This window comes from Panthera tigris, chromosome B1 (genome assembly GCF_018350195.1).
Source record: "Panthera tigris isolate Pti1 chromosome B1, P.tigris_Pti1_mat1.1, whole genome shotgun sequence".
Lineage (NCBI taxonomy): Eukaryota > Metazoa > Chordata > Mammalia > Carnivora > Felidae > Panthera > Panthera tigris.
Window position 1 is genome coordinate 202,250,987 of NC_056663.1, and position 27,306 is coordinate 202,278,292.

Genomic DNA, 27,306 nt, shown 5'->3' on the forward strand with positions numbered 1-27,306 from the left:
GCGCAGGAACTTTATGGCAGCGTGCCAAAGGTCCCTGCAGAGCACCAAGCTCCCACCCAGCTCTGTCCACTTAACAACCCATTTGCAGGTGGAAAACGGACTCTGAGTTTCAAGTTCCTGAGGCCTCAAGATGAATAAAGGGCCAAGTCAGGCCACGGACCCAAGACCACTCGCTCCAAACGCCAAGCTCATCCCTCAACTGCTGTACAAGAAGTCTAAAGTGGAACACTGGCCAAGAGCAGGAAGGCAGGGCACTCTCTCCCCACCATTTAGCACAGAACAGACCTGAAGATCGGTTAAGTGCATGGACGGTGAAGAAATACAAAGTCATCCTCCATTGCTGATTTCACAAAATTTCCTTTCGTCCAGAAAAATTATAAAGTGACATCCAGCACTTTCAGATGGCACATGAGCTCATATTGATCAGTTTACTCTCAAACAAGGGCTTTTCTTTTTTTTTTTTTAAGATTCTATTTTTTGAGTAATCTCTATCCCCAACATGGGGCTCAAACTCAGAACCCCAAGATCAAGAGTTGTAAGTTCCACCCACTGAGCCAGCTAGGCGCCCCAAACAAATGTTTTTCAAGAAAAAATTCCACATGGCATGCCTGGGTGGCTCAGTGGGTTGAGCTTCCGACTTTGGCTCGGGTCATGATCTCACAGTTCGTGGGTTCAAGCCCCGCATCAGGCTCTGTGCTGACAGCTCAGAGTCTGGAGCCTGCTTCGGATTCTGTGTCTCCCTCCCTGTTCCTCCCCTGCTCATACTCTGTCTCTCAAAAATAAACAAATGTTTAAAATTTTTTAATTAAAAAAAAAAGAAAGAAAGAAAAGAAAAAAAGTTCCACAAAGGAAACTGCAATTCAGATTTCAAGAGAGGATTCTGGGAGAAAAAACTTTACATATGGTACCTCACAATTCAACAAATAACCCCCACTCCACGGGACAGTCTCCATTGCCATTACTCTACTGATCCACACATTCTAAGCCACATGCCCTGAACCACCATATATAATCAAGGGTATAACTCAACTTCATCCTCCGATAGTGCCAACGACTTTCTCTATTTTTGCTCCTTCACGATCCCATTACTGTCCTTCAATTACTATTTTTAGTTTTCACTATATTTTTACTGAAGCAATGGACTCTTCCAAAATTTACTGTTTTACTGAAACAAGACTCTTCCTGGATTTCATTCTATGAGAGTGGCTTACAAAGTAAGGGTCTGAGCTGGATTTCTGTTTCTTTTTCTGGGGGGAGGGAGAAGGTGAGGAAGTCTGGCAGGGTCATACAGAAGATTAAAAATACTGACCACAAAAACAAAGTGTTTTCAGAATGTAATGGTCAGTCACTAAATGTTCCTATTTGTGAAGTAACTGGTTCCTGTGGAAGACAAATGCTAACCAGAAGCTTTGAAGATAGTCAACCAGGGCTAAAAGACAGAGGGCACGTTGCCAAGTGCACTAAGAAATGCATATTCCACACACGCGAAGGTCGAGCTGCAGGCTCCTTTATTAACTCTGGGACTTCTGAAAACAGGGCCAGGTTTTTCTCTTTGGAGCTGGTCAGGAAGTACTTAAAATCACAAGCATAAGCCTAAGTAAAATTCTGCCAAAAGTATATTCTCTGAAAAGTAACTATGCCTGCTGACAGAGAACGAAAACCCTTTTATGCTATACTTATGAGCACACAAGTTTTTCGATGGTCTAGTTCTCACAAAAATAAGGATATACTGTCAGGTGCAAAAAGCAAAATACAAACAATGATATATGTGTGGTGGCTTTTCATGAGGGAGAGGAGGGGTAAGAAAAATACCTGTACTTGCTTGTATTTGCATAAAGAAATGAAAGAAGAATATACAAGAAACTTAAAATGGTGGTTTTCTTGTGAGAAGTGAGAAGGATCTGGATAGATGGAGGACAGAGATGGCCAGGAGAGTCTTTACTGTTCATGTATGTATGTATGTGTGTGTGTGTGTATATATATATATATATATATACGTTTTTTTTTTTTTTTAAGTGTAATTTATAGGGGCATCTGGATGGCTCAGTCAGTTAAGCGTCTGACTTCAGCTCAGGTCAGGTCATGATCTCATGGTTTGTGGGTTCGAGCCCCACATCAGGCTCTGTGCTGACAGCTCAGGGCCTGGAGCCTGCTTCGGATTCTGTGTCTCCCTCTCTGCCCGCCCTCCCCCACCTTGCACTCTATATCTTGCTTTCAAAAATAAACATTTAAAATAATTTTTTTAATAAAGTATAATTTATAAAAAAAAGAAAAATTTTAAGACATAACACCATGAAGAACATAAATAATAAGCATCACTGAAGGTATAAAATGAACAGAATACACAGTAAATTGTATTTCCAGCAGCATGATGATACCAAACATTTGTTTACAGCTTATAGTTTAACATATATTGTTAGATGTTTTAGTAGGGTGGCCCTTTCCTGATTTTACAGGTGATAAAATGTAGGTTCTAAGAGACTGTCTCATCCTAAGTAGAGACTGCAAGAGTTGATAATGTAGAAGGTTAAACGAGCCCCTCCCAGTCTCTCCTCCAAAATGATTCTGTTCATATCAGAATCATTTATAACCCAATATTTCTTTACATCAGTAGTGGCTGATTAAAACGGGAGTATTTATTTAAATCCATATTGGCTCTAGTTTGCAGCCATGACTTCCATCTTGCCAAAAGCACTGGAGTTCCTGCCCTACAAGTACCAAAGGTCACTTCCTTCTCTAAGGAAGCAAATAAAATGCTCTTCGGTGTTAGAGAATGACAGACAAGGCTTAGCGCTAAAGAACAGGCCACTAATCGCACTGGCCTTGAAGTCTGTAGCTTTTAGGGGACATGGTCCAGCTTGCTAATGGAGAGAGACAGACCAGGCTTTATGAATTTTCGTGGCCTAACAGCATCTCGCCCTGCTGTCTAGGGCACAGGAGGTCATCCTTAAGTGTGTTAACCTGAGGAGTTAGTAGGCAGCACAGCAGACACGAGGACCTTACAGCCTTTCTGACTCAATGTTGTAAAGGTCTCCGCAGTAGACCCCTTAACTCTGACCCCTTTGTTTCATAAAATTTTTTTTTGTTTATTCATTTTTGAGAGACAGAGGGAAACCGAGCATGAATGGGGGGAGGGGCAGAGAGACAGAGGGAGACACAGAATCCGAAGCAGGCTCCAGGCTCCGAGCTGTCAGCACAGAGCCCGACGCGGGGCTCAGACCCACGGACCGTGAGATCATGACCTGACCTCAGTCAACCAACTGAGCCACCGAGGTGCCCCTGACCCCTTCATTTTAAAAGCAGGAAACCTGAGGATCAGAGAAGTAGAAGACTCGGCACACAGGGAATCACTGGCAGAGAGCAGCAGCCTAGGGTATGTCTAGAGTCAATCAAGGCCAAGTGAGAGTTACGAACTGTGTAATCCTGAACAAGCTGCTGTAACTTCTCTCTGGGACTCAGTCTCCTCATCTATAAACTGGATGTGGTGATGGAAACCTTGAGGGATATCGTAAGAATCCAAAATGCTGTCTGCAGAGCATTTAGCAGTGTTTGGCAGACAGGGCACGCACATTAACAAGCAGCTATGATTACTGGACTCACCTAGGACACACATGTACACACATAATTTATTTCTCATTATCACTATCACTATGTTAACATCCAAAAAGCTCTGAAGTCTTTAAAAATTCTGGATGATATCTGAAAGGGGAAATTATGAAAAGCCTTAATAACCATAAACCAAAAAGAGGTCAAAACCAAATTCAGACAAAGGAAAATTATGCCTCAAACTGCATACCTTCATCAGTTTTTACTTTTCAAAATGGTGCCATTTCAATGGACAAGACATTACTGCAGTGGAGGGGACAATCCCAACTTGAAAAGGCTCTGCACTTAGCCCGCAGACAGAAGTGACAGACCCTGGCAGAGGGGCCAGGCAGCTGGCACGATGAGTGAGTAAGTGGCATGGTGCATTCGAAGGGGAGAAGTGCTACGGGAGGGGGCCAAGAGGACAAGGAGGTGGGGCGCAGGTCCAACATTAAGGAGGAGGGCGGAAGAGGACTCTGGAGAAGGTGACATCACCCTCACCATAATGGTGAGGGCATCCAGACACTCCAGGCACAGGGACAGCCAGAGCCAAGGCCAGGAATGAGGCCCGGCATTTGCCTGGAGATAAAACAAAGTCTGTTTCTCATCATTTTCTTCAAGCATTAAAATATTTCATTTACATTCAGGCAAATAAGCAAAGATACGAAAAGGTCCACTCAACCCTAACTTGTCCCAAACAGGACTCTTAATCTTCCCCTAGTCTTGTCTCCCTGCTTCTACCCTCAAACTCCTATAACTTGTTCTTCATAAAAATATAATCAAACCATGTCCTGCCCCTGCTTAATACCCACCAATGGCTTCCCACAGCCCCTGGAATAAAATCTGAATCCTGACCAGAGCCGGCAGGGACCCTCCAAGGCTGGCCCCTAGCCATCTCTCTGCTGTGATGTCCCAGATACGTCAGCCTCTCTTCTGTCCACAAACACACCCAACCCCTTCCTGCCTGACAGCTTTACACTTACCTTCTCTCTGCCCACAACAAACTCATTCCAGCTTCGCCGAGTGTCTTACTCCTTATTTTAGGAGCAAGTTTTGGGTCAAATTTCACCTATAAATTTTGAGATTAGTTTCCCTGCCCACCCTAGAGTAGCCCCTACTCCCACCTCTCTCAAATCACCCTGGGTTTTCTTTGCCTTCAATGCACTCATCACCCCTTTCAGGGCACAGACTCTGGAGCCAGACTGCTTGAGTTCAAATTCCAGCTCAGCCACTTACCGACTCTGTATGCTTGGGAAAATTTCTTAACTTCTTCGGCCTCATTTCCCACATGTGAAATAATAAGGCTTAACAACAGTACCACCTCAGTGCATGTAAAATGCTTGGAAACAAGTATCTGACACATAGGAAGCATTCAAATGTTCGTTATTAGTATCACTGTCAGAAATGAGTATTCCTATCTCGCTATTAGAATATAAACCCAATAGGGCAAGAGGCTCATCTGTACCATTTACTCCTGTATTACAGGCTCACACTTTATACACATAAATATAGGGGGAGAGACAGACAGACAGACATGTCCAATCTAACATTCTGGACTGGTAATGCTAATATAAGCATTTGGATGCCAGAGCATTTGACTGTAAGAAAAGCCATCACCTTGCTTCATTTAATCACAACTGACATATGACTCAAGAGACTCTGGGGACGCAAGCAGCTAACTAAACAGGCTCCAAATCTCCACCTGCCACTCACAAGGACAGCAAGTGGACAATCTGTATATCAAATTGGGTTTTGTGTCTTGAGGTGCCTGGGTTTTACATTTCCAAGAATTACGTCAATTCCCAAAGTCGGTATACAAAGCAAGGCCAGGAGCTCTATGTGTCTCTAGCTGACTAGATTTGAAGATTCAACCAAGTGTAACTCCCAGAGGCCGGAAAATAAGAAAGAATTCCAGACCTCACAACTAAGTGTGCATGGTAATACAGTGAGGCTCATAAACACTGCATAAGATCCAGCCGAGCAAGATAGGAGGCACAGGTTGGCCAGACACGTGTAAGTATAGAAAATTCTATACAGATGTGATGAGGAAGAAAAAACCCACTCTGCAACCTAGTTAAACACATTAGGAAGGACCGTCTAACAACACTAGCATGAGAATGTTTCCCCCAAAAAAGTACATTAATCGGTATCAGGGGGAAGAGTTTAATAGTTACAGAGGAGTAGGATGGAGAAGTATTTAGTCATAAAAATGATCTTAAGAGCAGTATGTAAGACACGGGCAACACTTCAAGTTATTCAAACGGCGTGCACAAAATATCACTGCAGCTGTGACAAGTACACAACAGTGACAGAGGCCAACATGGCTAGACAGAGGCTCTGTCATCCGCTCCTTCACTCCACAACCCCTAGTATCTGTTGGTTGAAATAAGAACAGGCTGTTTGCTCGGCTAGCTCTGTGTGATCCCACAGCTCTGTTCTCCACCTGGAATCTGCCTGGAATCAATATTCTAAGGGAGGCAGTACATGGTAAGAAAGACTGTGAGTGGACAACCCTCAGGTCCCACAACTGTGGAGAGGACAGCGACGCTTAATGGGAAGAAGGGAGGACTGTCGCCAGGGTTCAAACTCCAGCCCAGATACTACTAAGAGGGTATCCTGGGCAAGCTCACTATTTGTACCTCAGTTTTTTTATGGTTAGAAGGGGGTCAATAATAATATCCACCTCGCACAATTGTTGAGTGAACATGACATGCTCAACACGATGTCTGTTTGATGCAGTCCCGTGCACCTGCCAGTGTAATCATGACAGCTGGTGCCTGAAAACACCGACCCTCGGTCACAGACGGCATCATTGTTCATATCTCACCCACCAAGCCAGATCCAGACTTTCAGAGGAATGAATACCAGAGGAACTCCCTAAAGTTACTGAGTAGACAGATGCGGCTATTAAACAGAAAGATCTAGTTAACTGAATATTTTGATCAATAAAATTGCCGGTTTTCAAAACCCTCAAATATAATAAAACATACTTAATACTAATAAATACTGAACAAATCAACCTTTGGTAGTTAAAATTCTCTAGAATCATTTATGTACGTAAATGAATGTCAACAGCTCTCAAATATAAACCCCTTATTTTAAAAAGTACTAAATATGTTGGGATTGAAGGAAACCCTGTAATCTTTGCATACCCCTTTGGGTTAAAAATGAAAACAAAATGGCTAAAAACAAGAACTATTTACCATCTGCATATGCATAGGTGCTTTTATTATTTTTTTTAACGTTTATTTATTTTTGAGACAGAGAGAGACAGAGCATGAACGGGGGAGGGGCAGAGAGAGAGGGAGACACAGAATCGGAAGCAGGCTACAGGCTCTGAGCCATCAGCCCAGAGCCCGACGCGGGGCTCGAACTCACGGACCGCGAGATCGTGACCTGAGCTGAAGTCGGACGCTTAACCGACTGAGCCACCCAGGCACCCCTGCATAGGTGCTTTTAAAACCTTAAAATCATGGGCACCTGGCTGGCTCAGTTGGTAGAGCACATCCGTGACTCTTGATCTCAGGGTTGTGAGTTCAAGCCCCACGATGGGTGTGGAGCCTACTTTAATGAATGAATGAATGAAACCTTAAAATCATGTGGCTATTGATTAAAATTTTAGAAATAAAACCTTTTTAATTCAAGGGAAAAAACAACTTGGAGGACAGTCGAAAAGAGTCACATTCTGGAAACCACTTACTGTTGATTTTACCCAGACATGTTAAGTGGCCACTGGAACTGTAGAAGGAATGCAAGATACAGGGTGAACATTAATAGTATATCCCCATAGGAGATCCTGTTTAAGCCCAGCAGAAGCCAACTGCTCTTTTCAAAGGAGAAAAAAAGTTTATCCCTTTCATTCATCCCATTTCATTTAATACCTGAATAATACTAGCACTTTTAACCTAAACAACCCAGCTTTGAAATGAGCAAATAATTCATTCTTTCCCAAGTATTTTATACTGTGTCTAGGAAAATCTTGAGCCTTGGTTTCACAGCCTGTTCTTCTTGTGGTTATATAAAATAGAAACAACCCACCAAAGTGTTCAGATCCAAGCTGCAAATGAATAGCAATGTTCTGTTTACTTAGGGGAGGCAATTCTATTCAGGTCCCAAAAGCATGGCATACTATACTTCAAAATTATTTCCACACAACAGTTCAGAACCCTTCTGAAAAACTACAGCTTATTTTAACAAGCCAGTAAAAATGCAAGGCACTCTTGGGGCACCTGGATGGCTCAGTCGGTTAAACGTCCGACTTCAGCTCAGGTCATGATCTCTCAGTTCATGAGTTTGAGCCCCACATCAGGCTCTGAGCTGTTGGCACAAGCAGCTGTTTGTACCAACAGCTCAGAGCCTGGAGCCTGCTTCGGATGCTGTCTCCCTCTTTCTCTGCTCCTCCCCTACTCACGCTCTCTCACAAACAAATAAACATTAAAACTTTTTTTAAATGCAAAGTACTCTCAAAATAATTGTAACATGGCAAATAAAATAAACATCCCAGAGGGGCGCCTGGGTGGTTCAGTTGGTTAAATGTCCGGCTTCGGTTCAGGTCATGATCTCGCAGTTCACCTCGGAGCTCTGTGCTGACAGCTCGGAGCCTGGAGCCTGCTTTGGAATCTGTGACTCCCTCCCTCTTTCTCTGTCCCTCTCTCGTTCACACTATGTCTCTGTCTCTCAAAAAGTAAATAAATGTTTTAAAAAAAAAAAGTTTTATTTTTAATTTTTTTATATGAAATTTATTGTCAAATTGGTTTCCATACAACACCCAGTGCTCATCCCAAAAGACGCCCTCTTCAATACCCATCACCTACCCTCCCCTCCCTCCCACCCCCCATCAACCCTCAGTTTGTTCTCCGTTTTTAAGAGACTCTTATGCTTTGTCTCTCTCCCACTCTAACCTCTTTAAAAAAAAAGTTTTTTTAAATAAACATCCCAGAAAATGTGACCCCTTCAAAAACTGCTAGTTGCAGGGCCTTGCCTAGGGTGGGAGCTCAAATGCAGCTGCCAAATGAAATAGCAGAAAACTGTGTTCTAAAACAACTGCTTGAAGGGTAAACCTGACAATGGGAAATGTACAGTAAAAGAAACCCCCAAATGGGTTAGGGTTAAATATAAAGTTTTACTTCCAGGGGCGCCTGGGTGGCTCAGTCGGTTAAGCGTCCGACTTCAGCTCAGGTCATGATCTCACAGTTTGTGGGTTCAAGCCCCGAGCCGGGCTCTGTGCTCACAGCTGGGAGCCTGGAGCCTGCTTCAGGTTCCGTGTCTCATTCTCTCTCTGCCCCTCCCCCACTTGTGCTCTGTCTCTCTCGTCTCTCAAAAATAAATAAAAATGTAAAAAAAAAATTTTTTTTTTTAAGTTTTACTTCCTTTTTGACTCACAGACTCTGAAAAGGAAACAGAGGGATCACTGAGATTTCCCCGCTCCGGCAGATCAGATCGGAAGTGGCTGCTTTGTCATTCCTCTGACCTCTACTTGAGGATGAATGTCTTCCCTGTGTTTGTTTACGTCTCCAATTTCCCACAGGGTCTATTAATTTCTTTGTCCACCTACCTCTCAACTCCTGATGTAGTTACTCCTACAAATTAAAAAAAAAAAAAAAATAGTATACCTACTGACTTTTTGTCATATTTGATTCCCCAGACTATTACTTTCTGTAATTTTATTTTTCAATGAATATTTTAATATTTTGTATACTGAGGTCTGCAAACTTCTCCCTCTGAACTCTTCTCTTTAAGAGACACTCCTCATTCCTTCACAGACGCAAGTCCCACAAATGTTCCGAGACAGTTTTCAGGAATCATCTCTGATAAACATGCTATCGTGCTTTCCCCACAGTCTCTATAATTAGAAACATGTGTCCTTAATCCATCTGGACTTTATTTTCATGAATGATGTTTTCCAGTTATCTCATGGCCGATAAGCGCCTCTCCACAGAGACACATGAGCGTGGTTCCCTCCCGACAGGGCCAGGGACACACAGGCGAGCTCTGGGGCAACAGCACGCCACCGCTTGCTCCCATCTACACCACCTGAGCTGGACCTCGGTGGCCTCATCTCTAAGGAAATACCCTCAAGTCACATGTCCCAAGGTTGTTGGGGCAATTCGAAACAATAAATGTAAAATGTCTAGCACAATGTCTGACACAGTGGATACCCGATAAATAGGAACTATTTTAATTATCTAGTTTCTAATGGGAATACAAAAGTAATATGCCAAAAAATTCACTTCAGAACTTCAAGAACATTAGGTTTAACCAACTAAATGTTAAAACACATTATTTTAATTAAAACTTAATTCTCTTATAAACTCATCTTATTTTATCTTTTTATATTTTAACTAAAAAACTACCGTATTCTATCTGTATCAACACACAGTAGCACTAATTAATTGAGATTTCTCACTTTAACTCCATCCCTCAACCAACATTCTGGTGTGGCTTACTGAAACTGATGGGTGTGGTTCTGAAAACAAGGCTGGGCGAGGCACTAAAGATAAGCCAACTAACCATCTGTTTCACTAAACAAATTTAAGTGAACTTCGATGTACTCCATGCTGTTTGTATTTCCAAAATCCGTCTGATAAAACTGGTACAGAAAGAACCTGGCTTGGGTCGTCAACAAAATTCCATTTGCCTCTCAATGCTAACTGATTTATAAACCCCACTGAATTCACATTAGAGTGCAGAGCCCAGGACCAGACCACCTGGATACTGATCTCAGTCCACCATGTACTAGCTCTGGTCATCCCTGGGCACGTTTCTTCACCTCTCTATATAAGCTGTAGTTTTTTCATCTGTAGAATGAGAACGACAGCATTATCTACCTCCCTGGTTTAAGATTAAATGAGTGAACTCAGCACTGCTGAGAGTTCCCTGACAGCGGGCGTCACTGCTCTGTACTGTCAATCTTTAACACAAAAGCGAGACTGCAAGCTTACTGAAGGCAGGAGCTACTATACCACTTTACCTTCTGACATTCCCAACACAGTGCTTGGAGCACAGACCTTAAACAATGCTTATTAACAAAAGGGGAAAAAAGGGCAGTGAGACAAAACCTTAGAAGAGTAAATCTTTAGCACCAGAAGGAAATTTAAAAGTCATCCAGTCACTTTACAGATGATAAAACTGAGCAAAGGCGTGACTTTACTACCAAAGTCTCACATGCTGGCCAAGCTAGCGCCAGCTCCTCCCACGCCAAGAACGCCAACACATCTCACGACACCAACCCTCAAAAGTGTGCATTTTACAATCACCTCATACTGAATACGCTTTCCTAAGTTTTAAACCACTATTCCACATTCACAACCACTATTTCCATTACTAGTAATTACCACCTGGAGATCAAGTAAGGCCATTATCTGACAGGCCCTACCACTCAATAAGGTTTTCCATAAAATCAAATGCAATTCACACATAAGAAATATATGAAACCTCCAAGGGCTAAACAAACAAACAAACAAAAAAGGCCCCAAACCATGAGAATGAAACTAGTAACTCCAAATGGGAATCACTCACAAGGGGCAGCATTACCAAAGGTCAAATACCAAAGATGAGCATTGTTGAAGGCAAACAAAAGAAGGAGCTAACGAGCTAATGAACTCTGAAGAGAGTGGAATGGTCTCAGGAGGGCAGTGACCCTGGCTCATGACAGAAGTAAATGCAGTCCTCGCAGGAAAAACATCCTCAACGTTGATCCCCAGGTTTTCCCCAGGTTAAAGTCAACCAAATATAAGGTCTTAGTCAAAACTTCAACAAACCCAAAAACAATCTCCATGAGTGACCATCATCAGAAACAATAAACCATACGTTTAGGCCCTCAAAGACTTCAGATACTAATACAGAACACAGAACAACTATGTACAAAATGTTCAAAAAATAACCACAAATAGGACAAGCCTCAGAGACTATCAAAAATGAGCAGCTGAAAAAGAAACCAAACAGAATTTCCAGAAATAGAATATCGAAAAAAATTCTTTACAAATCAACTAATGAATTAATAGCAGCTTTGACACAGATAAAGAGGAATTAGTAAATTAAAAGACAGACTTGAGGGGCGCCTGGGGGGCTCAGTCAGTTAAGCCTCCAACTTCAGCTCAGGTCATGATCTCACACGGGTATCGAGCCCCATCTCAGGCTCTGTGCTGACAGCTCAGAACCTGGAGCCTGCTTCAGATTCTGTGTCTCCCTCTCTCTCTGCCCCTCCCCCACTTGTGCTCGTGCTCTCTCTCTCTCTCTCTCTCTCTCTCTCTCAAAAATAAATGAACATTAAAAAAAAAAAAAAAAAAAAAGAAAGGACAGAATTGAAAAAATTCCCCAGAGACCAGCACGGGGAGACAAGTTGATACAAACTATGTCAGAAGAGACAGAATAAGAAAGTCCACTACACATTTGCTGGAATTACAGGCAGAGATAATAATAGTGAAGAGTCTGCAGATGCTGCCACCCCAGAGCCTGCCCGTGTGGCCAGCCATGATCAATCCCACTGTGTTCTTGGACATCACTGTGGATGATGAGCCCTTGGGCCACATTTCCTTCAAGATGTTTGCAGACAAAGTTTTAAAGACAATAGAGAACTTTTGTGCTTTGAGCACTGGGGACAAAGAATTTGGTTATAAAGGTTCCTGCTTTCACAGGATTATTCTGGGATTTTTATGCCAGGGTGGTGACTTCGCACAACATAATGGCACTGGTGGCCAGTCCATCTAGGGGGAGAAATGTGATGATGAGAATTTCATCCTGAAGCACACAGGTCCTGGCATCTCGTCCATGGCACATGCTGGACCCAACACGAATGGCTCCCAGTTTTCATCTGCACTGCCAAGACTGAGTGGTTGCATGGCAAGCATATGGTCTCCAGAGAAGTGAAAGACGGCATGAATGTTGTAGAAGCCATGGAGTACTTTGGGTCCAGAAATGGCGAGACCAGCAAGAACACCACTGCTGACTGGACAAATCTAATAAATCTGACTTGCGTTTTACCTTTTAACTTAACTACCACACCATTCCTCTTGTAGCTCAGAAGGGCACCTCCGCACCCCCACCTGCTTGAAATACCCTATAATCTCTGCACTTCTGCTGCGGTTCTACGGGTCCCTTATTATCCTTAACCCACCTCCAAGTCTAGCTGGATTAGATTTAAGTTTGTGATTATGAAATAAAAAGTAAACAAGAACAAAAAGAATAGTGAGGCATCGATATAATATCCAAGGACAGAATGGGTAACAATTTTACCTAACTGAAAGACACAAATCCCCAAATACCAAGCAAAATAAAGAAAAATGCATACCTTATACATACAGTAATGAATCTATAGAATAGCAAAGGCAAAAAAAAAAAAAAAAAAAAAGATCATCTACAAAAGAATAACAATTAGATACTGGCAAGCTTGTAACAGAAACAACAAAAGTAGAGGAATAGAGTATCTTCAAAATGCTAAAAGGAAATAACAGGCAATCTGGATTTGTATAACAAGCAAAACTATCCCTTAAGAATGTGCGTGAAAATAGTCACTTCAGATAAACAAAAACAACAGTACCATCTACAGACCTGCAGAAAAGGAACTTCTAAAAAAGAAAAAATGATCTCAAGGGAAAACAAATCAGAAATGCCATGGGCGGGGCGGGGGGGGGGGGGGCGGCACCTGGGTGGCTCAGTCAGTTAAGCGTCTGGATTCAGCTCAGGTCATGATTTCATGGTTCATGAATTCGAGCCCCACATCAGGCTCTATGCTGACTGCTCAGAGCCTGGAGCCTGCTTCAGATTCTGTGTCTCCCTCTCTCTTTGCCTCTTCCCCATTCATGCTCTCTCTCTCTCTCTCTCTGTCTCAAAAATAACAAGGGGTCTGACTCTTGATTTCGGCTCAGGTCACGATCTCTCGGTTTGTGGGATGGAGCCTGTGGTGCTCTGTGCTGACAGTGCAGCGCCTACTTAGGGTTCTCCCTCTCTTTCTGAAAAATAAACAAACATTTAAAAATGAAAATAGAAAGTTAGAATCAAGGCTTGCCTGGTTAATTAAAAAAGAATACAAAATGTGAAATGATAGAAAAAATACAAATTTATCAGAATCACGAAAAACGTAACTGTACTAAATTATGCCAGTTAAGAGACAGAAATTACAATTAGTGTGGTAGGCTGAATAATGGTCACCAAAGACATTAGTTCTCATCCCAGGAGCCTGTAAATGTTATTTTACATGACAAAGACTGTGGAGATGTGATTAAAGATTTGGAATGATGAGATTATCCTGGATTACCAAAATGCAATTGCCAATAAAAAGAACTGCAGAAGGAAATGTGACTACAGATTTATAAGACAAGAGGGTGGTGGGACCAGAACCGGAGACACAGAAACTGGAGCAAAGCGGCCACAAGCCAACGAAAGCCGGCAGCCATAAGCTGGAAGAGGCAAGGAGCAAATTCTCCTCTAAGAAACTCCAGAGAAGTTACAGCCTTGCCATCACCTTGACGTCAGTTCCATGGTACTGATTTTGGACTTCTGGCCTCCAGAACTACAAAACAATAATCTCTGTTGTTTAAAGGTACCAAGTTTTAGGTAATTTGTTATGGTATCCACCAAAGGAAAAATAAAGCAAAAACAAATATATCAATAAAGCATAAGCACAGAACATAAAAGTTTGCAAGTAAATGGATGAAAATAGGTATTCCAGGCAAACACCAACCAAAAGAAAGCTGAAGTTTCTGTGTTAATATGAAACCAAAAAGAGACCATGGAAAATAAAAGCATTTACTTGGGACAGAAAAAGCCACTCCATAATGATAAAAAGTTCATTTCAAGAGAAAGATTAAAAATAATAATAAAATAGTCTCAAGGGGCACCTGGGTGGCTCAGTCAGTTAAGCGTCCGACTTCAGCTCAGGTCATGATCTCACAGTTTGTGAGTTCAAACCCCGCGTCAGGCTCTGTGCTGACAGCTCAGAACCTGGAGCCTGCTTCAGATTCTGTGTCTCCCTCTCTCTGCCCCTCCCCTGCTCATGCTCTGTCTCTCTCTGTCTCAAAATAAATAAAAAGCATTAAAAAATTAAAAAAAAAAAAAAGACATATGAAGCAAAATTTGCTGGAACTCAGAGAGAAACTGACAAATCTACCATCATAATGGGGAACTAAAACATTGCTCAATTATTAATAGGCAAAGAAGTCTTTGCCTTCTGGCTGGCTCAGCCACCTGGCTGGCTCAGTTGGAAGTGTGTAGATCTCGGGATAGTGAGTTCAAACCCCACATTGAGTATAGAGATTACTTACACACATACATACAAGAATATATGTTCTTCTCTAGAATACAAAAAACATTCATAAATATTAACCTCACCTCTGGATAGAAATTTTTTAAATCTCAAAATTCCGGGGTGCATGGGTGGCTCAGTCAGTTGAGTTTCTGATTTTGGCTCAGGTCATGATCTCGAGGTTCATGGGTTCATGCCCCACATCAGGCTCTATGCTGACAGCTCAGAGCCTGGTGCCCGCTTAAGATTCTGTGTCTCCTGGGGCATCTGGGTGGTTCAGTTGGTTAAGTGTCCGACTTTGGCTCAGGTCACAATCTGGTAGTCTGTTGAGTTCAAGCCCCAAGTTGGGCTCTGTGCTGACAGTTCAGAGCCTGGAGCCTGCTGTGTCTGCGTCTCTCTCTGCCCCCTCCCCACTCACACTCTGTCTCTCTCTCAAAAATAAACATTAACAAAAAAATTTTTTTAAAGATTCTGTCTCCCTCGCTCTCTGCCCCTCCCCCACTCATGCTTGCACGCTCTCTCTCTCTCTCTCTCTCTCAAAAATAAATTAAAGGGGCGCCTGGGTGGCGCAGTCGGTTAAGCGTCCGACTTCAGCCAGGTCACGATCTCACGGTCCATGAGTTCGAGCCCCACGTCAGGCTCTGGGCTGATGGCTCGGAGCCTGGAGCCTGTTTCCGATTCTGTGTCTCTCTCTCTCTCTGCCCCTCCCCCGTTCATGCTCTGTCTCTCTCTGTCCCAAAAATAAAAATTAAAAAAATTAAAAAAATTAAAAAAAATTAAAAATACAAACCATTTCTCTGGTCACAATGCAATTAAAACATATCAATAATAGAAATTTAAAAATTTTTACATGTGTATTAAATATATATGTATACGTACGTACGTATACGTACGTACGTATACATAAACATATATATTTCAAAATTTAAAAGCACACTTATAAACAACTAATGGGCCAAAGCAAAAATCATAATGAAATTTTAAACACACATAATGAAAAGATAATACTTGAAAACTACTGGCTTCCCTAAAGAGCTACTTTTAGAGAAAGGTAGACTTAAACACTTTAAGTGACCAACTTCTAAGAACTTAGAAAAAGAATAAACTTCACACATTCAGCAATCCATAACCCTCCCTATGCTTTATTTATTTATTTTTTCTAATCCTTAAAACAACTCTGAAACTTAGATTATAGCTATAGCTAAAAATGTGCTGATTACCTGAGTTTAAAAGCACAAACCACGTCCTTTCACGGGGGAAAAAAAAAATGTATGTACATCACATCTCAAAACGCAATTCATGTATCCACTCTGGCAAACGACACGCAGCCTTGATTTTTACTGGGAATGAAGATGATGTCATGGCTTTTTTCCCAGCACAGTGAAATCTGGGGTCAATGGCCTCAAAAGCTGAAATAATGTACAAATAACAAAAAAAAAAAGTACTGGCAATCTCCCATAGTTGTAGTCATGAAAATCTGCACTATTTTCATGAGGATTCTACTTCATCCTAATGCATTATGAAGCAACAAAAATGGAAATTATCCACCAAGAAAAATTAAAATATACTTTAAAACAGAACCGTTAGATTTTTAAGAACTGTTAGCTTTATTTTTATAAGATCCAAATGATAAAAGTGACTGTGGGTGAGCAGCATGAAACATCTCAATGATTCCAACAGCCCTAACAGGCATCCATCTCGTGTCCCTCCCAAAGACGCGAGCAGGAGCACCTGTGCAGCCTCATGGGCTTATTCTCTGACCTGCAGAGCCATGAGCCCTACAAGTGGGACCTCTGTTCTTGTTATCTTCAATTCCTCAATGCTCAGTACAAATCCTGGTAGATGGAAGTCTTTTTAAAAAGTTCAGTAAGGGGCGCCTGGGGGGCTGAGTCGGTTGAGCGTCCAACTCCGGCTCAGGTCATGATCTCATGGTTCATAGGTTCAAGCCCCGTGTAGGGCTCTGTGCTGACAGCTCGGAGCCTGGAGCCTGCTTCATATTCTGTGTCTCCTTCTCTCTGCCTCTCCCCCACTTGCGTGCTTCCTCTCTCTCTCAAAAATAAATAAACGTTTAAAAAAAACAAAACCTTCGGTGAATTAAAAAGTCTCCTAAACGCTATTATCATTTAGCAACTAGAGACAAAGAAAATTCATACTTTCATCGCTTGACTAAAAGTTAGAAAAGAAATGCTTCCTTTCCCTGAAGAAATTCCCTGGTTTCTAAAACAATCAGTCTAACACCCTAGGCAAAAACAGAGCACATTAAATATTCCAGATTCTCTAAGTCAAGGTCATTCCTGATATTCATGCTGTCAAAATACATTGTGCTTCAGTCCCTGGAGATGATGCTCCACACAAACTGAGATAGGGAGTATCTGGATCGTGGGGTTACTAGTTCCCCAAAGATGAGTGCATTAATGTCACATCCCTTCCTACTGAAGTAGACAGGCCTAAAGGGAGCTCATTTCAGGAGACTCGAGCACCATTTCTAATCCTCGCTGCCTGCCTGAAGCTCTGTGCAACAATAACTTGATTAATGGTATCATCTGGGAATGAGGTTGGCCTGTTAACTAAAATATTCTTAAGTCTTGGAAAGCATGTTTAACCACAACGTCCTTGCTAAGCTGCAAAAACGTACAGCTGTACGTGACACAAATATCTCTGCACAGAGCTTTGACTTACTAAAAAAAAAAACACACACACAATGGTAGCAGTTAATAAACAGGGCTCGCTATTGCTTTTCTGTGCCTTTCGCTATTAGCATCCACTTCTCCCTAGTCTATGAGGATTCTACTTCATCCTAATGCATTATAAAGCAATACAAATGGAAATTATCCACCAAGAAAAAATAAAATATACTTTAAAACAGATCTGTTAGAACTACTCTATACACTGGAAAAGAGGAAAGAAAGGGAAAGTGCACACGGACAGCACACCTGTGCACCATAAGCAGTCACAAGTTCTCCCTGTGGCCCCACGACGCTTTCTAGTTAGACGGGACCGTTAGTGTCACTACTCCTACAGAAAGGAAAAGGAGTTCAGACAACTTCACCAACTCGATCCAGGGCCACACACCCTGCGCAGCAGAGCTGGCACTGCATCCTGACACCATGTCCCCAATCCCCAGTGCTACACCAACCGTCGACCACGGACTCGCTGCGTGAGCCCGAGCTCCTAATGCAGCATTTGCAGCTTTACGGTTGGACTGAGATACCATAAACTTCACCCAATTAAAGTGGGCAGTTCAGCAGTTTCTCCTTTATTCACAGAGATTGCAACCTTCATCACAATCTAATTTTGTAACATGTTCCACACCCAAGAAGAAACCCCCCCCACACACAGTCTCTCCCCGGCTCTCCCCACTCCCCCCACTCGTACTCCGTCCTCTTCCCCGTTTCTCTTTGGCTTAGCATAAGGTTTTCCAAGTTCGTCCATGTGAAGCATGTATCAACACTTCATTCTTTATTGTTGCCAAATACTGCTCCACTGCATGGATATACCACATTTTGTGTATCATCTATCAGTTCACAGACGTTTGGGGTTGTTCCTATCTTTCAGCTATTAAGAATTACACTGCTGTGAACATCCGTGCACCAGCTTTTGTGTGGACGGATGTTTTCACGTGGCATTTGCATTTTCAAAGTGTTTTAATAACATTCTCTCCTTTGTATCTTTTTTTTTAATGTTCATTTATTTTTGAGAGAGAGAGAGAGAGACAGTGCGAGTGGGGGAGGGGCAGAGAGGGAGACAGAAGCAGAAGCGGGCGCCAGGTTCTGAGCTGTCAGCACATAGCCCGATGTGGGGCTCGAACTCACGAACCGTGAGATCATGACCTCAGCCAAAGTCAGATGCTTCACTGAATGAGCCAGCTAGGTGCCCCTCTCTTTTGCATCTTAAAACCGCTTCATTTGTGATGGAGAAAACTGAGGCTCGGAGCAGTCAGTGACTTTTTCACCTACTGCTCAATCACTCTCAGTTAACCGGCAGTAAACCCACACCTTCCAGCTGAAGACGGGCTCCTTCACAACCCTACACTGCTCCATCTCCCCCGCGGGGAACTTCAAGCGAGAGCAAGCAGATGAGAAGAACCGTAATTGTAGATACAAGTCATTCTAAGTCAATCCATAAGGCAAATTTACTTTGAGCCTTTCGGGGTAAGAGAAGGGAAGAGCAAACACAGTGCTCAGGACAGGGTATTCTAAAGGTCCCCCTCAAGCGATGGCCTTCTCTTCCCCGTGCAGACTGCAAAAGCTGCCACCGCAGGGCACCGTGCAGGCACACAAGGAATAGATACCTACCGAGTCCTGTCCCTGTGGGCAGCCGGGGGCCTGGTGCAAGCCTGCACGTGCCTGCGGGTTCCATCATGACATCAGCCTCTGGGGGCTGGATGCAGAGCTAATTTGTTCTGATACAGGTGACAATATCTAGGGGGCACAAAGTACTATGGCCAGTTGTATAACTTCTCTTTCCCAACCTCCTGAAACAGTTGCTAGGCTTACGGTATTTCTGGTAATACAGTTCAGAAACAAAGGTTCATAATTACATGAGTAATATGTAACAGCCATTTACTGACAGCCTGCTAGGTACCAGGTACCTTACAATAACTGTGTAAGTTAGTTATGTGGAAACACTTTATTTGGGGGAAACATACCGCTAGTGGGAGGACAAGTCGGTGTAACTTCTAAGAAGCAAAATTTGGAAACAGCTATGGAAGCCAAAGCGCAAATATCCTCGGACCAGGCAATGCACTCCTCGGAATATCCCTATAAATATACTTCAGAGTGCCCAAAGATGGAGATGCAAGAATACTAACTGAAACAGCAAGATTCAGAAAACAAACATCAATCAATACAGCAGTGATTAAATGACAGTCTACTTGTAAAATAGGATGCGTGAGACTTAAGGAGAACGAAATAGATTTCTGTGTGATGTTGGGCGTTCTCTGAGATGTATTAAGGCAGAGCAAGATCAATTATCACCATGTGTAGCTATTTCTTATTTTTTTCTCATACAGTTTATTAAATTTTCTGCAACCTGTTCCTTGTTTGTTTGCTTTAAGTGAGCTCCATGCCCAATGGAGCCTGAACCCATGGCCCCGAGATCAAGTCGCACGCTCTACTTACTGAGCCAGCCAGGCACCTCCTAAAGGAGGTATATGTGCCAACCACCCTTCTGGCTGTGTGATCTCAGGCATGTTACTTAACAGCTTCCTCATCTTCAAAGCGGGATAACAACAGTACTTCCCACACAGTGCTCAATAAAAAATTACCTGTGGCTACTGCTGTAATTTAACGATTATAGAATCATGACACTACTATAATAGTAACATTAGTAATTTCACTGTTGCTGTTATTAGATGGGCTCCAAAAACAAAAAATCCATTTCATACCTACACTTCCCAGCGTCAGGCATTAGGCAGATACGAGAAACCGACCTTCGCCATCTGCTCCGTCTCCTCGAGCTCACGGCCTAGCTGTGACACCTAGCCCACGTGGCCTGCCCTGGTCGGTATCTGCCACCGACAGGCAACAAAAAACACCGTGTGGTGAGATGGAGCTCCACTCCCACTGCCCAAACACCTGCTCCCAGACACACAGAGATTGGAGCTCTGATCAAATGTCACCTCCTCAGTCAATTCCGTCCTCCATCTAAAATAGATCCTGCTGCCATCATCCTCTATTTCCCCATGCCTCCAGTCTTCACAGCAGTTACTACTACCTAATGTAACATTCATTCCTTATCTCTCATTCTAGAATAGAAGTTCCCCAGAGGGGGAATGTGTCTGTCTGCTGTGCCTACAAAAATACCCAACATGTAAGAGGTGCTCAGTAAGTATATATGAAGAGCTGGGACTGATATACAAGTTAACATGGAACAGAAAATGTGCTTGCAAAATAACATTTTTAAAAATTACTGTTGTTATTTTATCCTGGCAGAGAGGGTTCTCAAGGCACTGTTAAAAGATAAGTGTCCTACAGACTCTAGTCCTACTGTATTTAAAATGCCAGCTTTTGGGGCGCCTGGGTGGCTCACTCGGTTGAGCGACCGACTTCGGCTCAGGTCATGTTCTCACGGTTTGTGAGTTCGAGCCCCGCATCGGGCTCTGTGCTGACAGCTCAGAGCCTGGAACCTGCTTCTGATTCTGTGTCTCCCTCTCTCTCTGACCCTCCCCCACTCATGCTCTGTCTTTCTCTGCCTCAGAAATAAATAAACATTAAAAAAAAAATTTAAAAAAAATAAAATGCCAGCTTTTTCCTATATAGCATAAACTCATTTAAAAAAAAAAAAGCCTTGTCAAAATACACTGAACACTTATAAACTAACAACTATCAGAAACAACGTACATTAGTCATAACAACTGTTTAAAAAGATACTTCTGGAATAAAGCTCAAAGGGTAAAATGAATTAAACTTGTTCCCCTTCATTCTTTCCAATTCAAGTTTCCTGCATGTAGGTCAGAATAAGCATTAACTATTAAACAGTTCTGTTAAAATTTAATATTATGCTATGTTAAGATTCCTAACTATTTTAAGGAGACATGTGATTGCCAGTAAGCACTGACCAAACTAAGGGGGCATTAACATATTTACTGTTACTAACCAAATCTTAGATTCAGTTTTGAAAACCTTAAAAAATAGGGAATTCAAAAAAGGACATCCCTTCTACTTGCCAAAATAACTTCGCAAAGTGTGGAGGAAAATAAAAACAAAACGACATGTAGGATTCACAAGTTCACAAGTAAGTAGGTATTTTTTAGTGAATTTAGATTCTCAAGAAGGCTATGAACTTAACCTATATAAAAAGAAAAAGAAAATGTTGCAATTCACCAATTTTCCACCGAGAAAAATTTTAAAGTCCTGCTGCTGACATAACAGAACAATCTTCAAGAATATTTATAGGAAAAAATAACTCTTGATAACACAACAATGTAAAATTTACAAGGCCTGGTATCTAATAAAAAATTACCCAACAAGCAAAGAACAGGAAAATATAACCCATATTGAGAAAATAATCAAAACTAACCCAGAGCTGAAAGATAAGTTAAAATTAGCAGACAAGATCATTAAAACAGTTGGTAAAACTATATTCTGTATTTTCAAAATCTTAAGTAGAGAATTGGAAGATATAAAAATACAAATAAGGGCACCTGGGTGGCTCAGCTAGTTGAGCATCCGACTCGATTTCGGCTCAGGTCAAGATCTCACAGTTGTGGGATTGAGTGCCTCATCAGGTTCTACACTGAGCATGGAGTCTGCTTGGGATACTCTCCCTCCCTCTCTCTCTCTCTCTCTCTCTCTCTCTCTCTGCTCCTCCCTGCTCATGCTCTCTCTCTCTCTCTCTCTCTCTCAAAATAAATAAACTTTAAAAAATTTTAATAATAGATAAAATAAAATAAAAAATTAAAATGATGCAAATAGAACTTTTTAATTTAATGTTACTTATTTTTGAGAGAGAGACAGAGACAGAGCACGAGCAGGGGAGGGGCAGAGAGAGTGGTAGACACAGAATCTGAAGCAGGCTCCAGGCTCCGGGCTGCCAGCACAGAGTTTAAAGTGGGGCTCGAACTCACAAACTGTGAAATCATAACCTGAGCTGAAGTTGGACATTTAACCAACTGAGCCACCCAGGGTCCCATGATACAAACAGAACTTCTAAAGATGAAAGCCACAAGGATCTAGGAGTACTGATTCATAGGGGCGCATGTACCCCAATGTTTACAGCAGTGCTATCAACAATAGCCAAATTATGGAAAGAGCCCAAATGTCCATCAAATGATGAATGGATAAAGATGTGGTTTATATATACAATGGACTACTACTTGGCAATGAGAAAGAATGAAATCTTGCAATTTGCAATAATGTGGATGGAACTGGAGAGTATTACACTAAGTGAAATAATTCAGTCAGAGAAAGACAGATATCATGTTTTCATTCATATGTAGAATTTGAGAAAGTTAACAGAAGACCATTGGGGAAGGGAACAGAAAAATAAGTTATAAACAGAGAGGGAGGCAAACCATAAGACTCTTAAATACAGAGAACAAACTGAGGGCTGATGGGGGGTGGGGAGGGGAGAGGAGAAAATGGGTGATGGACACCGAGGAGGGCACTAGTCGGGATGAACACTGGGTGTTGTATGTAAGCAATGAATCATGGGAATTTAAGAGAAAGAGCTAAGAGCACACTGTACACACTGTATACATACACTGTATGTTAGCTAACTTGACAATAAATTATATTTAAAATATATATGTACAAAAGTAAAAAAATAAAAATAAAGATGAAAGCTACAATGCGTAAGATGAAAAATTACATTGAACAAGACTAACGGTAGATTAAACACTGCAGAAGAAAAATTAGTGAATGTGAAGATACAGTAATAAAAACTATCCAAAATGAAACCTACAGAGAAAAGACAATCGAATAAAAGGGCATCAGTGAGCTGTGGGATAACTTTTAATGGTGTAACATGCATGGGATTGGAGCCCTCAAAGCAGACAACATGGAGAAGGAACAGAAAAAAGTGTGAAAAATAATGGCCAAGATTTTCCCAAACGTGATGAACACTACAAACCCAAAGATCCAAGAAAAAAAGCTCAATGTACCCCACAAGCACAAAAACATGTACACAAAGCACATCAAAATACGACTGCTCAAAACCAGTAACAGGGAAAAATTTTTAAAGCAGCCGTAAAAAAGGACATGTCACGTAAAAGAACGAAAATTAGGATGACAGATTTCTTGCAGGAAATGTTGCAAGTAAAAACACAGTGAAGCAATACCTTTTGAAAAAGTAAAAATTAAAAGGGTTGAGCCCAACGGTTTCAAGTTCCAAGTCTTCTGGCTCAAATCTACACACCTCTGTGTAGCAAACTTCTATGGCAATACCACCTTTGAATTGCAAGGATTACATTTTCTTAGATGTAATATACCAGACATCTGCCTTCTTAGTGCATACACCCAAAAGGCAGGAGATAAATATTTGCTGGGAGTTCATCTAAGAGAATTTACTGCAACCTGTGGGCCAGGTATAATGCTACCAGTTCACTTACGTTATATCTAATCCCCATAAATATGCCAAATGAAGTAGGAAATAGCTCCTGTTTTACAATTCAGGAAACAAGGGGTTAATTTGGCATAGAAAATTACACAGTGAGGTGTAACCAGGTCTTTCTAATTCCAAATAGCTCTTTCTATTAAAGTACAATTGAAATATATTAAAGGGAAAACGTAAAATACAAAAGTTCATTCTGGAACAGAGCTAGAATAATAAAATGGAGAATTCTATTCAAAGAAAGTAAAGCAGATTTCTTCATGAAAACAAACAACAGTCTTTTTTCCACTTATTATAAGGAACAGGCCCCCAACAACTGCCCTATGCCCAATATGACATGGTGTTTCAGAACAGTGTTTCTCATACACAGTTCCTTAATGGATGCAACAAAACACAGGCCACTAGCAGACAAAACAATTTGGTTCAGGAGAGAGGTCTAGTTCGATCTAATGATAAAACTTAGACCCTGGCCAGAAATCAGCAAGTCATGATTCCCCCCCCACCCCCAACCCAGCCAGATGCTTTTATAAGGGCCACAAGTTAAGATTAATATTTAAAGGTTGAAAAAAATGATATTAAACATAAATAATAACAGATGATAGACATGCAAATCAATTCAGATTTCAGCGTCCATAAAGAAGGTTTTATTGGAACAGTCATGCACATTCATTTGCATATTGCCTATGGCTGCTTCCTGCAACAACAGTAGAGCTCAACAGTTGCAACAGAGACCCTACAACTCTCAAAGCCTGAAATACCTATTATCTGGCCCTTTACAGAGAATTTGCCAACCACTGCTTTAAGGGAACAGATGACCCACACCACTTTTAACAATCTGCCATGAACGTTACTCCTCACAACTTAGCTTTTAAAAAATAACTGAAGATCGCTAACGCAACAACTATTTCTTGAGGACCTACTCTGTGCCAGGCATTGTGCTGGACTCAAAGACAGCAGTAGTGAGGCACAGCCCTTGCTCTCACAGGGAAGACCAGGACCAACAGTTATAATCAGCTGCCTACAGTGTCAGGACTGAGTATACACAAGGAAGGCAGCACAGCCTGGTGGTTAAGAGCATCATCTGTGGAGTCAGGCAGCCTTGGTCTGAATCCCAGCTCCACCACCTAACTGTCTGACCTTGGCAATCATCTACACTCCCTTAGTGTTTTCATAGATAATCTCATGAGCACTGAACAGGATTGTTGTAAGGATTAAATGAGCTATTACATAAAAGCACAACGCCTGGCCTATAGCAGGTACTTAAAAAGATGAAAATTCTAGTTTATAAACTCAATTTTAGAAATTCTGTCTTGCTAATTGAAAGCACATCCCTGGTTTTCAACAATCATTTAAACAGAGAGAAGGACAAACCTCAGCAGAAAATCCAGAGGCACTTCACATGACACACACACCCAATGTGGAAGAAACACCACCTGCACAGAATGGTCGTCTTGGGCCCACTCAACACTCACTGAATGGGGGACCACTGTTCTGGGGAGTACATCTGAATCACCTGGTCCAAGGTTGGAATTCAGCAGGTCTAGATGGGATTCCTGCATGTGTGTTTAAACCACAGCCATCAAACGTGGTGACAGAAAATCTAATCTTAAGAAACTTCCCATTTCTCCTTCACAGAATGATATTTCCCCTTTACCCACCGTGCCCAGCTCTCAAGGGTGACTTTAAACTCTACCTTCTTTATGTAGCCTTCCCTGAAGCTTCACGACCTTATGTTTTTAGCTATCATTGTCTTAAGAGTGTGACTTAATTTCCCAAAGACTTAAAGAAACTGAATCTTAAATCACTCATTCCACAAATATTTACTGGGCACCTACTGTGTGCCTGGTTACCATGCTCAGAGCACTGTGGGAAGCAAAACCAAGGTGCTGTAAGAGATAAAACTGGAGATATAATTGGGAAGAGGCCAAGCCTTGAAAGCCCGGTCCAGGAGCTCTGGATTTACGGCCCAGGGAGAACTGATGAAAAGCTCTAAGAAAGGAAGTGTCATGGTCTAGTCTGTGACTCAGAACTCGTTCTAGCAAAAACACAAAGGGGCCAGCTTAAACAGCAAATAAATATGCTCTCTGCCTTCATAAAGTATGCTTGCTATGGGAAAAAAAAAAAAACATGAGTAAATAAACAAATCATTAAAATTGAAGGACACAAGAAATGTCTGAGTTAGTAACAGGGGAAACCTACTTGAAAGAGGGAGGCAGGATAGGGAGAGTCTCTTTAAGGGACTTTTATGCAGGGGACTAAAAGAGAAGGAGCTGGCCATGCGGAGTGGTATAAAAGTGTTCACTCTAAGCAAAGAGATCAATGTGCGATTCCCTAAATGGGAAGAGCGGGCCTCCAGGAAAATCACTGTAAATGCAGGATAAATGAGCAAGCAGAATGACAGAAAGTGAGCTTGGAGATCATGTTAAGAAACTCGGATTATGTCGTTAAATATAAATGGGAAGTCACTGGGTTTTTGTTTGTAAGATGACTTATTTTATTCTGAGTACATAATCCAACTACATGAACTACAACATATATCCAAAGATATATAAACTTATCCCATGAAGAGTAATTCTCCCTCCCATACCATCTCTCAGCCACAGTTCCCTGTCCCTAAAGGCAACCACTTTTATCAATCTTTGAAAGGTTGCAAGAAAGACAGACCATGATCTAATTTATATTACATGAATAAATCACCCTGGCTGAAATGTGGAAAATGGGTAGGAAGGATGCAGGGAAACCAGCCGGAGGCTGCTGTGCTGGTCCAAGGGAGATGTGACGGCTGCTGGGCCCCAGGTGGTGATAGCAGAGATGGGACGGGACTGGTTCAGAATGCATGATGGAAGCATAATTGACAAAACTGATGTTAGCAAAAGAGCATTAATAACTACAGCTATAGGAACTGTTTTTCACCCCCTTAAAATCTATAGGCCTAATATTTTAGACTTTAAAGCTTAAATATCTCAGAATTCAGGGAACATGTATGTAGATAATAGGTGAGAGAACGATAGGTAAGACCAGAAACACGGATTACTACAATGTAATGTTAACAAATCAATTAATAATGGACTCGTGTGTCAATATGAGTTAGATGATTCTATCTCAGAAATGGACTTTGCAAAAAACCAACATAAAACAGTACTGCTGTAATTGAGGAGCTGAAATGGCAGCTATTAAAAAGAAAAAGAAAGATACAAAACTGAAGTCTTTAATATCTGTAGCTGTCAACCACCAAATAAAGACTAAAGTCTAGTCAACTGAATTTCTGAGTATGAAATCAAACCTATGAGAAGTATTTCCTTCCAATCTGATAACTTAAAATGTACCAGAGAAGTCTCATTAACTCATAGTATAAGGGGGGAAAAGCAATTAATGGATAAGATTTTTAAGTTAAGTATTCATTAAAAAGCGCTTATGTGGTATATCTG

General features: G+C 41.7%; 1 protein-coding gene and 1 pseudogene across 1 annotated transcript in view; one reads left to right on the forward strand and one right to left on the reverse strand.

The window, feature by feature from the left end:
* Window positions 1-27,306, reverse strand: part of ADD1 (adducin 1) — an 87,115-nt gene that overhangs the window by 54,735 nt on the left and 5,074 nt on the right. The gene's annotated exons all lie outside the window — the stretch shown is intronic.
* On the forward strand, window positions 11,896-12,746 carry LOC107180284 (annotated as a pseudogene).